The sequence below is a fragment of the Rhagoletis zephyria genome, unplaced genomic scaffold, assembly GCF_001687245.7.
Source record: "Rhagoletis zephyria isolate East Lansing unplaced genomic scaffold, Rhagoletis_zephyria_1.1 Rzeph_scaffold_07683, whole genome shotgun sequence".
In the NCBI taxonomy this organism is placed as follows: Eukaryota; Metazoa; Arthropoda; class Insecta; order Diptera; family Tephritidae; genus Rhagoletis; species Rhagoletis zephyria.
The window spans coordinates 20185-30092 of NW_016164765.1; the positions used below are offsets into that span (position 1 = coordinate 20185).

General features: G+C 35.8%; 1 long non-coding RNA gene across 1 annotated transcript; it reads left to right on the forward strand.

Moving 5' to 3' along the window:
* Positions 1-1951: 1951 nt before the first annotated feature.
* On the forward strand, positions 1952-2458 carry LOC108374401 (uncharacterized). The gene is made up of 2 exons (XR_001849040.1): positions 1952-2182; positions 2244-2458. It is a non-coding gene; the product is annotated as an uncharacterized LOC108374401 (long non-coding RNA).
* Positions 2459-9908: the final 7450 nt, after the last annotated feature.

A 9908-nucleotide genomic window follows, 5' to 3' on the forward strand; every position in this document is an offset into this window, starting at 1 on the left:
TAGGACAATGTTTTCATTTGCATTTGAACACCAAAACCCACCCCTTATGTGCGCTAATGCCTTCTATGCTAGTTGTATCCGGGTTGGATTTTGACCAATCTTTATTTAATTATTTTTTTTAAAACGAAGTAAATTCGTACAAATTGTTAATAATTTTCATTAGAGTTTGAATAACTCCTTACACTAAATGGCTTTTAGTACCATTAACGAGGCCCTAACTTATTTTATTTTATTCATCTTAGTGCAGTTTTGTCACAATTTTCTTGGTTAAAAAATCTTTTGTTACACTACTTTATTTTATTCCTTTGATTGTACATGTTAAATAAAAGCTTGTTTTTAAAAAATATTTTTTTACCTTATTTTATTTTCTAATTTTTAGTCCATTTATAAAAGCGTTGTATATTAAAAAGTGTTATTTTATTTTATGTACAAAATTTTGCAATAGATATTAAAATAATTCAACTTGCAATGAAAGAGAACAGAAGACTATGCAAGCAAAATGTTGTTTGCTTACGTTTTGTATAAACATACATATGTATGTGCATATAGCAGCAGTTAATTTAATTTAAAGAAATGGCGTGTCGTCCATTTCCGCTGTAGCGCTTATAAATGGTGCATATATTTAGGCGCAATATTTAACTTCTTCTGGCGGGGCGACATCTGGAGTCCTCTAATTGTATTTCCTTGATATGATGCCTACAACGAGGTTCGTATCTAGACTAGTTTGATATCTAGAATTTGCCACAAATAGCTTTGCAACACTACCGCCAGCAGCTTTAATAATTTTATAGTGGTTTTACGTTCTTTGGCAAATTACGCTCTGTTAGCCATAAATCTTACTATTTTTTGACCGCCTTTGAATCAAGACCCCTGGACCATATAGGGAATTCATTTATATTTTAAATTGCATTGTCATCGTGATTGGAACTATGTTGAAAATTTCAAGTCTCTAACTTGTCGGGAAGTTAGTCTAAAATCGATTGGAAATTTCCGCGATTTCCGCGGGATGACCAAGTTAAATAAAAGCTTATAAAAATCAGAACGCGTGCTCATATACCCGTAGTTGTGTATGTAACGTATACGCCCCGTAGCACCATAAACAGTGAGCTGAAGCTGGCACTAACAACGAACAAATCCGCCTGACTTGTTCGTGTTCGGTATAATTTTTCTCGTTAGTAGCGTGGTGCGCGAACAAATCAGACGGATTTGAAAATTTTCAAACTCTTTGGATTTGTTCGACTGTTAGTGGCGCAGTTCGCGAAGTAAAATTGACTATCCTGAAGTATATTTTACGGTTTCTGAAGTACAATTGACCATTCTTAAGTATGTACATTTTACGTTTCCTGAAGTACATTTTACAGTTTCTGAAATACATTTGACGCATTCTGAAGTACTCTTGGAAAAGGTGTAGAAATTAAAATTAAATTGCATGGAATTGGGATGAAAAGTTTGTGGAATTTTTATAATTTTTGTACAAAGTCTGAAATTTAGATTTATATGGTATTTGTTAGATAAAGAGCTATAATTCACATACAAATAATGAACCTTAAAATTAGCAAAAGAAATTTAGTCATAACTGGTAAAAATGTTGATGTGCTATCTTTTGTCGCGGAGGGTGTAGTACATATTTGTTTTCGCATTCTTTCAAGGCTCTTCATATCCAGATGCTTTGTATGTATAAAGCGGAGAAAGATATTCTACTTAGCAATGAGCAAACGGAGCACAACAATGCTTCTGCTTCTCTCTTGTCATCTACAGAATAATAATATTGTTTTTCTTTTCTATTTAAAAACAATTCACACGCATGGTGGAATAATACAAGGTGTTGGATATTGACAGCGTTCTCGCTGTAATCCGCCATCTTGGCTCCCTTAGCTATATCAGTGTTTCCCTCTTGAAAAAACTACATTTTATCGCCTTTAAAAAAGTACTAAACTACCTAATTCCCTATTCCAAAACCGATTTGCAATCACTGAACAATTCTTTGACATTTACTCTATTCTTATCGTTGGCAACTGAAAATTAAATTAGAAATTTCAACATTAATTCGGCAAAAAAACATCGGTTTAGAGTTCTCCCCAAGGATTTGTAGTTATTTTGGTCGGTGCTTCCTTCCGCTGCAATTCCGTCTGTGGTTCACTGCCACTGGCCTTGCTTTTTCAACGATATAACTGTTTTCTTGGTAAGTTTAGATGGAAGATTTAAACAAGAACTACGTATTTAACTATGCATCTATTCCCCAGTGATTTTTGCTGCTGCAATCCCGTCTGTGGTTCACTGCCTCTGGCCCTGCTTTTCCAACGATATAACTGTTTTTTTGGTAACTTCTACCGCTAAGACTTTGTTGCTTTTTCCCTTTTCCCTAAAAACATAATAGTGCTACAAAGCTCAATAACAATATGGAAACAAATGTTAATAAGCCACAATAATATTGACAATAAATAAGATTTCACTACGATTGAATTTTCTATTAGTAACAGGGTAGTTATAGTGAATGTTTTATTCGATAACTAAAACTATATTTGATGTTTGTAGCGATAAAAATATGCCTAAATCAGCCAAATACCCTATGTGGGTCGGCTGAATCAGTAAAACGTGACAGTAGTTGACTTTTGAGGTTAATATATCGGTCTTGAGTTGGTAAGGTTTTTAAAAAATCCGCAGCTTCCTTTAAAGCATCGCTGCTAATTGCTGAGAAAACCAGATTGTATTTACCGACATAAGATGTGGTCTTGTACGACTGAAAGGTGGCCTCAATTTGTAGAAACCATTTGTCTGTCATCTCAGTTCAGAACGGTCGCAGCTTGCATTGCGATGCAAGCTCCACATCTTTAGTTGGCATTTTGTTCGATGAAATATTCTCCCCATCCGTCGATTCGCCCTTTTGTCGATTCCGTCATGTTGTAACGACTCGGGGTCACCACTAATTTTTTGGTTTTGGAAGTTTGACTATAATTATAGGACATTGTGTTTAATAAACTAAATTACCATTTATTGCATAAGTACTACGTTATATATACTACTTTCGCGAATTTAGCTTATCATAATATACCGTTTGTAACTATTTATATGCAAAATTTTATATGAAAAATAGTACCAAATTTCGTACTACTTCGCAAAGCGGGCTTTTTTTCTTCCCGTTTCTCTCGTGCTTCCATATTACAACCTTTTGTAAGGGAGCTGTCGACATGAGCTGTCACTACGTACAACACCTTGTATAATTCCACCATGATTCACACGTACCCTTTCTTCGTTGATATGCTTTTTTATTTTTATTTTTCATGCATAAATAATAAAACACGCAACCGCATCATCCACTTTATCGCTCATGCTTACACGCCGAAGTTCAAGTGCGATCTGATTTGTGCGAAATGCTGCGCGGGCAAATCAGACGGATGTGTTCGCTGTTAGTGCCTAGCTTAACACGTTTAGTCGAACGCCTTCATTTAAAAGTCATATTATTCAAAAATAGTTAGATATTGGCATGGAATATTTTTCTACAATATTCTTGACGAATATACATACATATATGTTTATTAGGGCTGTGCGATTAATTGATTATTCAAAATTTTAATTAATCCTAAATTAAATAACTCAATTATTCGATTAGTTGAAAATTATGATTACTCGATTACTCAAAAGTTCAGTTACTCGAGTAATCACGATTTTGGCTAACCAAAATCAAAAATATTTGAGTAATTTGCTTTAAGACTATTCAACATTATGAGTAATATTAGAAATCAACATTTCAAAGTACTCTTAACATATAAAGTAGTTGAAGTTCCTTGATACTTTGAAAACGTTTCTGTTATCAAAAATCAAAATTAATAATTTTTTTTTCATATACAGATTGTAAAAAAGTAAATAAGCAACTTCCAAAGAAAACTCTTTTAGCGAGCAAAATTAATTTTTTTAATAATCATATTTTAATCATTGATTATTCGAGTAATTGATTACCCGAATAACTGATTAACTAAATTGCTCGAGTAATCCAATAATTATTTACTTTATGGTTAATTAAAATTTTGAACAATCAAATAACAGCACAGCCCTACTCTAGATTATTCGTTTTGGCAAGAACATCTTCACCGTTTAATGTAAAAATTTTGAAGTAACTTAAACTTTCATTCTGAATTCTACCATTTTTTTTTTTAATTGGGTGGCACACTCTTGAAACTTTACATGTACGTTGTATATGATACCAACTTCAATTGCCTCTAATATGAACATTTTATTTGAAAACTTCCCAAAGTTATAATAAAAAAAGAATTATTATGATTTTTTCGAGTGACAAAGAAAAAATTTGTAATCTCGACACTTTTTCGCCTAAATAAACGTTTTAAGGCTAAAATTGTTGAAATAATTGATTTATTTTTTGTTGTACTTGTTTCTGGAGAGAAGGGAGTGGCTCTAAAAAACAGCTCGTGAGATTTGCTCATATAAACCCTTTAATGCACTATTTTACAATTTACTGCATACGAAAAACTTTGCCAAAAATTCTTCAAAAAAAGTGTAAAATATTTGTGAAAATTCGCTGAATTTCTATATTTTTTACAAAAAAATGGAAATGTAGATTTGCATGGTGTTTGTTATAGAATGAACTATACTTTTTATTAGACAATAATTGAAATTAAATAATATGAAAAATCTTAAATCTTAAAGTTATGCAACTGAGTGTACAATATAATACAATATCTTAGTTGTGAATCACCCAAGCCTGAATCAACATAATAGCTTGAAGCTAATAATGAGCTCTTAAATCTTGGAAACTACAAATCAGCCGGATATTTTAATACGAAGGCTTTTATATGGCTATTGCTTTAGTACGCATAACTTTGACGCACAGAATCTATGTTTTATTCGACTAGCAAACTGGAACTTGAATACATACAAACATAGTAAAAAAGTATACGAATAATAAATATTAAAAAACTTAGTTCGTCCTAATACATGTCTCATGCGCCTATAAGCTCACTACAATTTTTTTTTTTTAATTCTTTCGTGTGCAAGCTTAAAACTTTTAACAGATTTTAATAAGAAAGCAAACAACAACAAATTCCAGTCATAATTGAATTAGGTCACCAAGTTATAATTTAATAAAAAACATCTTAAAACACAAACAACAACAACTAAGGCAAATGCAAACGAAAAGTTATGTAAAAGCCTGCGAACGAGCGAAACGAAAAGGACGCAGACACTGCATTTATTTCATTTTATTTTATTTTATTTTATTTATTGACACGTTGTTAACATTCAACTGGTTACAAACTGCAATTGCGGTGTACTTTAATGGCTGCAGTGCCGCTTCAAGTTTCTGGCTCACAACACCACACACACAAGCACACATACACGTGCATTTAGCTACGCCTGAGCTACGCACTCCTGCTCTCGTCTAAGGTTGAGTAAGTACGTCTCCTTGCGGCTCACAACCATGCAACGTTTTTTCATAATTCGAGACAGATAACCACCACCTTGGCGCCTTTGTACTGCGGAACCGCCAACGCACCGCCACAAACAATCGCCGCATCTTCCAAGGTTCCGTGCTTCGTGCTCCTTTTCTGGTGGCGTAACGCGACAGCGAACCATTAAATTATCGTTAAAGTACTGTCAAGAACAGCAGTTAGTAGCAGTTGAGTGGAAACACTGCCGCCAGCGAAAGCATCAAGTTTTGGATTGTGGCGCGCTGTAGTGGTGGGTGGTGGGTGGTGAGTAGTTTTAAATTGCGTTGAGGCAAAGAATGAAATTTAATAATTTCCAATTCTTTAGAAGGATATACATACATACATATGTATGCATGTAAATGCGTGTGTATGTACGTTATCTTATTTTTGTGTGTGTTTTTGACATGCAAAGCAAGCTCGCCGATGGTAGATCGTTAAACGTGAGTGCGTAGAGTTATGTAAGCAAGAATGACTGGTGTAGACTGCCTGCCGTTTCGCAGCGTAACAATTAATTTACACAGCTGATGTTGGTTTGTAAAGCAGCAAATAAATGGTTCAATCTCCATAGATAATATGAATGAATGTTAAGCATTCTGTAGCCGTACGTACGTGAAAAATTCTCATTATGTATATATTAGGCAGTAGAATCCCTTATAATCTCACACATCTGTTGATTAGAAGCAAGAATTTACCATGTGAGCAAGCGGTCCTTATTCAATCTCGGCTAGATTGTGGGAGGACCTAGATGTGTCCATGCTCGTGTAAGTACTCCTTGCACTTCCTCGTGAAAGTCGATAAGACCAGGATGATCTGATTACAGAACCATTTTCACCATCCACATTCCCATCCTAGAAGAGGCACTAAACCAAAGCCAACTCGTCGAAATTCACTGGCCCAGATGGATTTCCATGCTTAACACTTCTTAACCTGTTCTTAGCTTACGCGCATCATCCTAGAGATCTGGAAACAGTGCAATGTGACTTCCGGGGCCAAGACACTCAATTCCTCACCCCACCCACAATTCACAAACGTCCGACTTCAAATCAGTATGGGTTCGAAAAAATGTATAGCATCATAGCTCTATATGTTATCATTGCTCAAATAATGGCCTCCAACATAGCGTCCCCAGGGCGCTCGAACTGACAAAAATTTTCGTTAGTGGACCCATGCAACCCTGATTGGGGACATCGCATCGCAGACAATACAAATCAATACGTAGCGTTGGATCTCTAACTATTTGATCGGCAGCCTAGATCGGCTAGTCTATCAATCGTTGTCGTTAAGCTAAACTAAGCTTAGGTCCAGTAAACATGCTCTTTCGACCCGTTTGGACCAAAGGGATAGGGGTGTTAGCTGAGTGGGTTGAAGTGGACAGTTGAATAGGTGGTTGGTATCGTGGGGCCACTTTACAAGCGGCATTACTAACCACACTGGTAAACGGCATGGGTTCTTCGCTGCGTGAAGTTTACCAATTTCCGGCGCGAAGTCTAAATTCATCATACTTACCATCTGAAAGAAAGAATTTGGATTTACCGTTCGACGGACTGCCATAGTTCTCGGCCTACGCTACGGCAGTCAGAAACAAGCTTCGAAGCAGGAATAAGGCCATAAGGTCCTTAATCTCTAAGCCACCCCAGTGTGATCCATATGAAGTAGATCAACCTCCAAGCGTGCAACAATACTTTGTTCTGTTCGGTCAATGGGTGACTTCTCATCTCAGAAAATTAACATTTGCACGCAAGGCCTGATATGCTCCCTGTGAAGGAGCCCAACCTACAAGCAAACCCCGGTTGAACAACTTACACCGCGAAACAGTCCCACCCGCCCGAGGTGTAAACATTGTGCTAAGAGGGCGTTTTCACGCACATGAATTTTTCGCACTACCTCGTTAGTCACGCTGGCCCAGATTATTTCGCGTTTTTTAGATCCTAGGCTGAAACAATTTCTTGGCAAAGATGACCAATCGGTTTTGGAGACCTATTACTAGAAAGAAAAACAATCTTCTTTCTATGCAGTCACAAAATCCTACAATATGCTCAACAGTATAGCAACCCAGGACACGGTGATCCTCCGAGAGATGTAAAAGTATAGGAATGCGCGAACAAAGAGTCAGAGATAGGTCGCGAAGAATTATTTGCAAACAAGGGAGTCTAAGATATCGATACCCATCTGGTATCACTAGGGACCTATTAGTCTATGCAGGGCGGTCAGTCAGCCAGAACAACCTAACCTTTTTAATATTTTTTTCCTTTTTTGGTTTAGTTTCCTTTTTATTTTTAGATTTTATTGTTTGAAAATATATTGCTACCTAAAGGTGAAAAGGTGCCAAGTGCATTTTTTTTTTAAATTGTTCATTCTGGGTCAAAAACTAAATTTTGAAAAAGTGGTCTTGGTACCTTTTCACCTTTAGGTAGCCATATATATTTCTGTATTTTAATTTAATTTTTAAAAAGCTTATCACTAAAAGGCGAACAGCATCACGCTAAGACCTCCTCGTTAGCACATCTTTCAAATAGTCTTTCGAAAGACAGTAAAGAGCTTTCAAGATAGTTGCCAGACCACGCAATCAGAACGTTGGCATTGACAAATCGCGCCTTGCTGTTGCTGCGAGAGAGTAAAACGCTTTCCAGATATCATGAAAACCATATTTTATGAAAACTTTTTGCTAATTTTCTACCAGTTTTACTTATTATATTTTGTAATAAATACCAATAAAACCGCACTCAGTCATGGCATTTTGTTTTGTTTTCTTTGTTTGTTTTCATTCTTGGCCACATATCAAAAACCATGGCGCAATAAACAGGTGAAGTAATAAACCAGCATTCTCTGTTCATTTTCTGACATTCGGCTGCCTTATATTTCACAATATTGCCTTAATTCGTTGAACGTTTTATGTGTTGCTCCTTTGGAAGTATTTACATATTTTTTGGATGCAATTTGGCCATTTATTATTTGCTTGCAACATTGTTTTTTTCTAAAATTTTCCGTTTGCATTTTTGTGGAAAATTTGTCCGGGCTGTTTCGTGCACAAAGAAGGAGACATTCACGATCCAAAACTGTGAACGTGAAGAACGATTTCTGGGCTGTTTTGGGCACCCGCGGGTACACGCGGGCTCGTGTGGAACAAACCTATTATTGCATCAGCACTGACCGTCAGGTGACCGGTCATTTGCAAGTAAGATTTCTTGTAGAGTATGTGTGTATATGTATTAAATAAAAAACTGCAAATTATTACCCCTTTGGTAGTCAAAGAGGGTAATTCTTTTTAATATTTCTGGCCTTTACCCTTTAAAAAAAATCTAAGGGGCGAACACTTTCAATAAGTTAGTGTCAAATCTTCCTTCTCGCTCTTATTACTTCACCTGGTATTATTCCACCATGGTGAAAAACGCTCAGAAATTTACTTTTTTCTTTCTCCTTTGATTGCTTACAGCCTAGGCAAATTAATATAATAAGCCCTGAGGCGAAACACATATATAGAATCAGCTGATCTAAAGGCCAATTCATACGATTGGTGCATCAGTACAGATTTGTACATTTTAGCAGCCACAGAATGGTGTTGCCTAGACACTTTTTATCGAGAATAATAAAAAGATTAGAAACAACACCGCTGTGTAACTGTCAAAATTTACAAATTTGTGCAAATGCACCAATCGTGTGGTTTGGCCCTAAGGATTGCCGACTTTGGCAACGAAGGCTGAGCCTAAATTTCCAGGGAAGAAGTAAGCATTTCTCAAATACTTTCTATATTACTTAAACTCCGATTTTAATTGAAGTTAACACACAACCAACAGTTGTTTCTAACTCGCCTCTTTGTATGTATATTATCTGCATATATTCCTTTAGATGTCGCTAATCGCCTACATGTATTTGACAAACCAATTAAAGCGAACAGTTGTTAAAATAATGTTAAAGCAACAGAATTACAATTCTTTATCCAGTCATACAGACATACATATGTATGTATGTATGTACATTCAGATAAGCCAAATTCCTAATCGCAAGAAGACTTTTAAATAAGTCAGAGCAGGTTGGCGTCTGCTATTGGATATCCAAACACATTCATCAAAGTATATGTATGTATTAAGTAGCTACCATAGCTGCACTTGTGTAGATTTTGGATACTTCTCCGGCTGGCGTTGCTTTGGGCAGACTGAAACTGTTTTGCCTGCTCAAAAAATATTTTCATTAAATTAACACCGTCGGCTAAGCGATGTCAGGCGATGCGAAAGATGGCGAAACCAAGCGCCAGTAGCCAACATAACCATAACTGCGCTGAATTGTGGTCTGTTGTTTATGTAATTTCAATTTAAAATTGTTTAATTTCAATTTGAAATGTGATTCCTAAATGTGAAAAACAAATTTAAAACAATTTTAAGTTTGACTGTGCTTATTCCAGTGCAGATAAACTGAAATGAAATATTGTATATTTTTCGAGCTCAAGGCCACATGAAAATCGAAATAAAA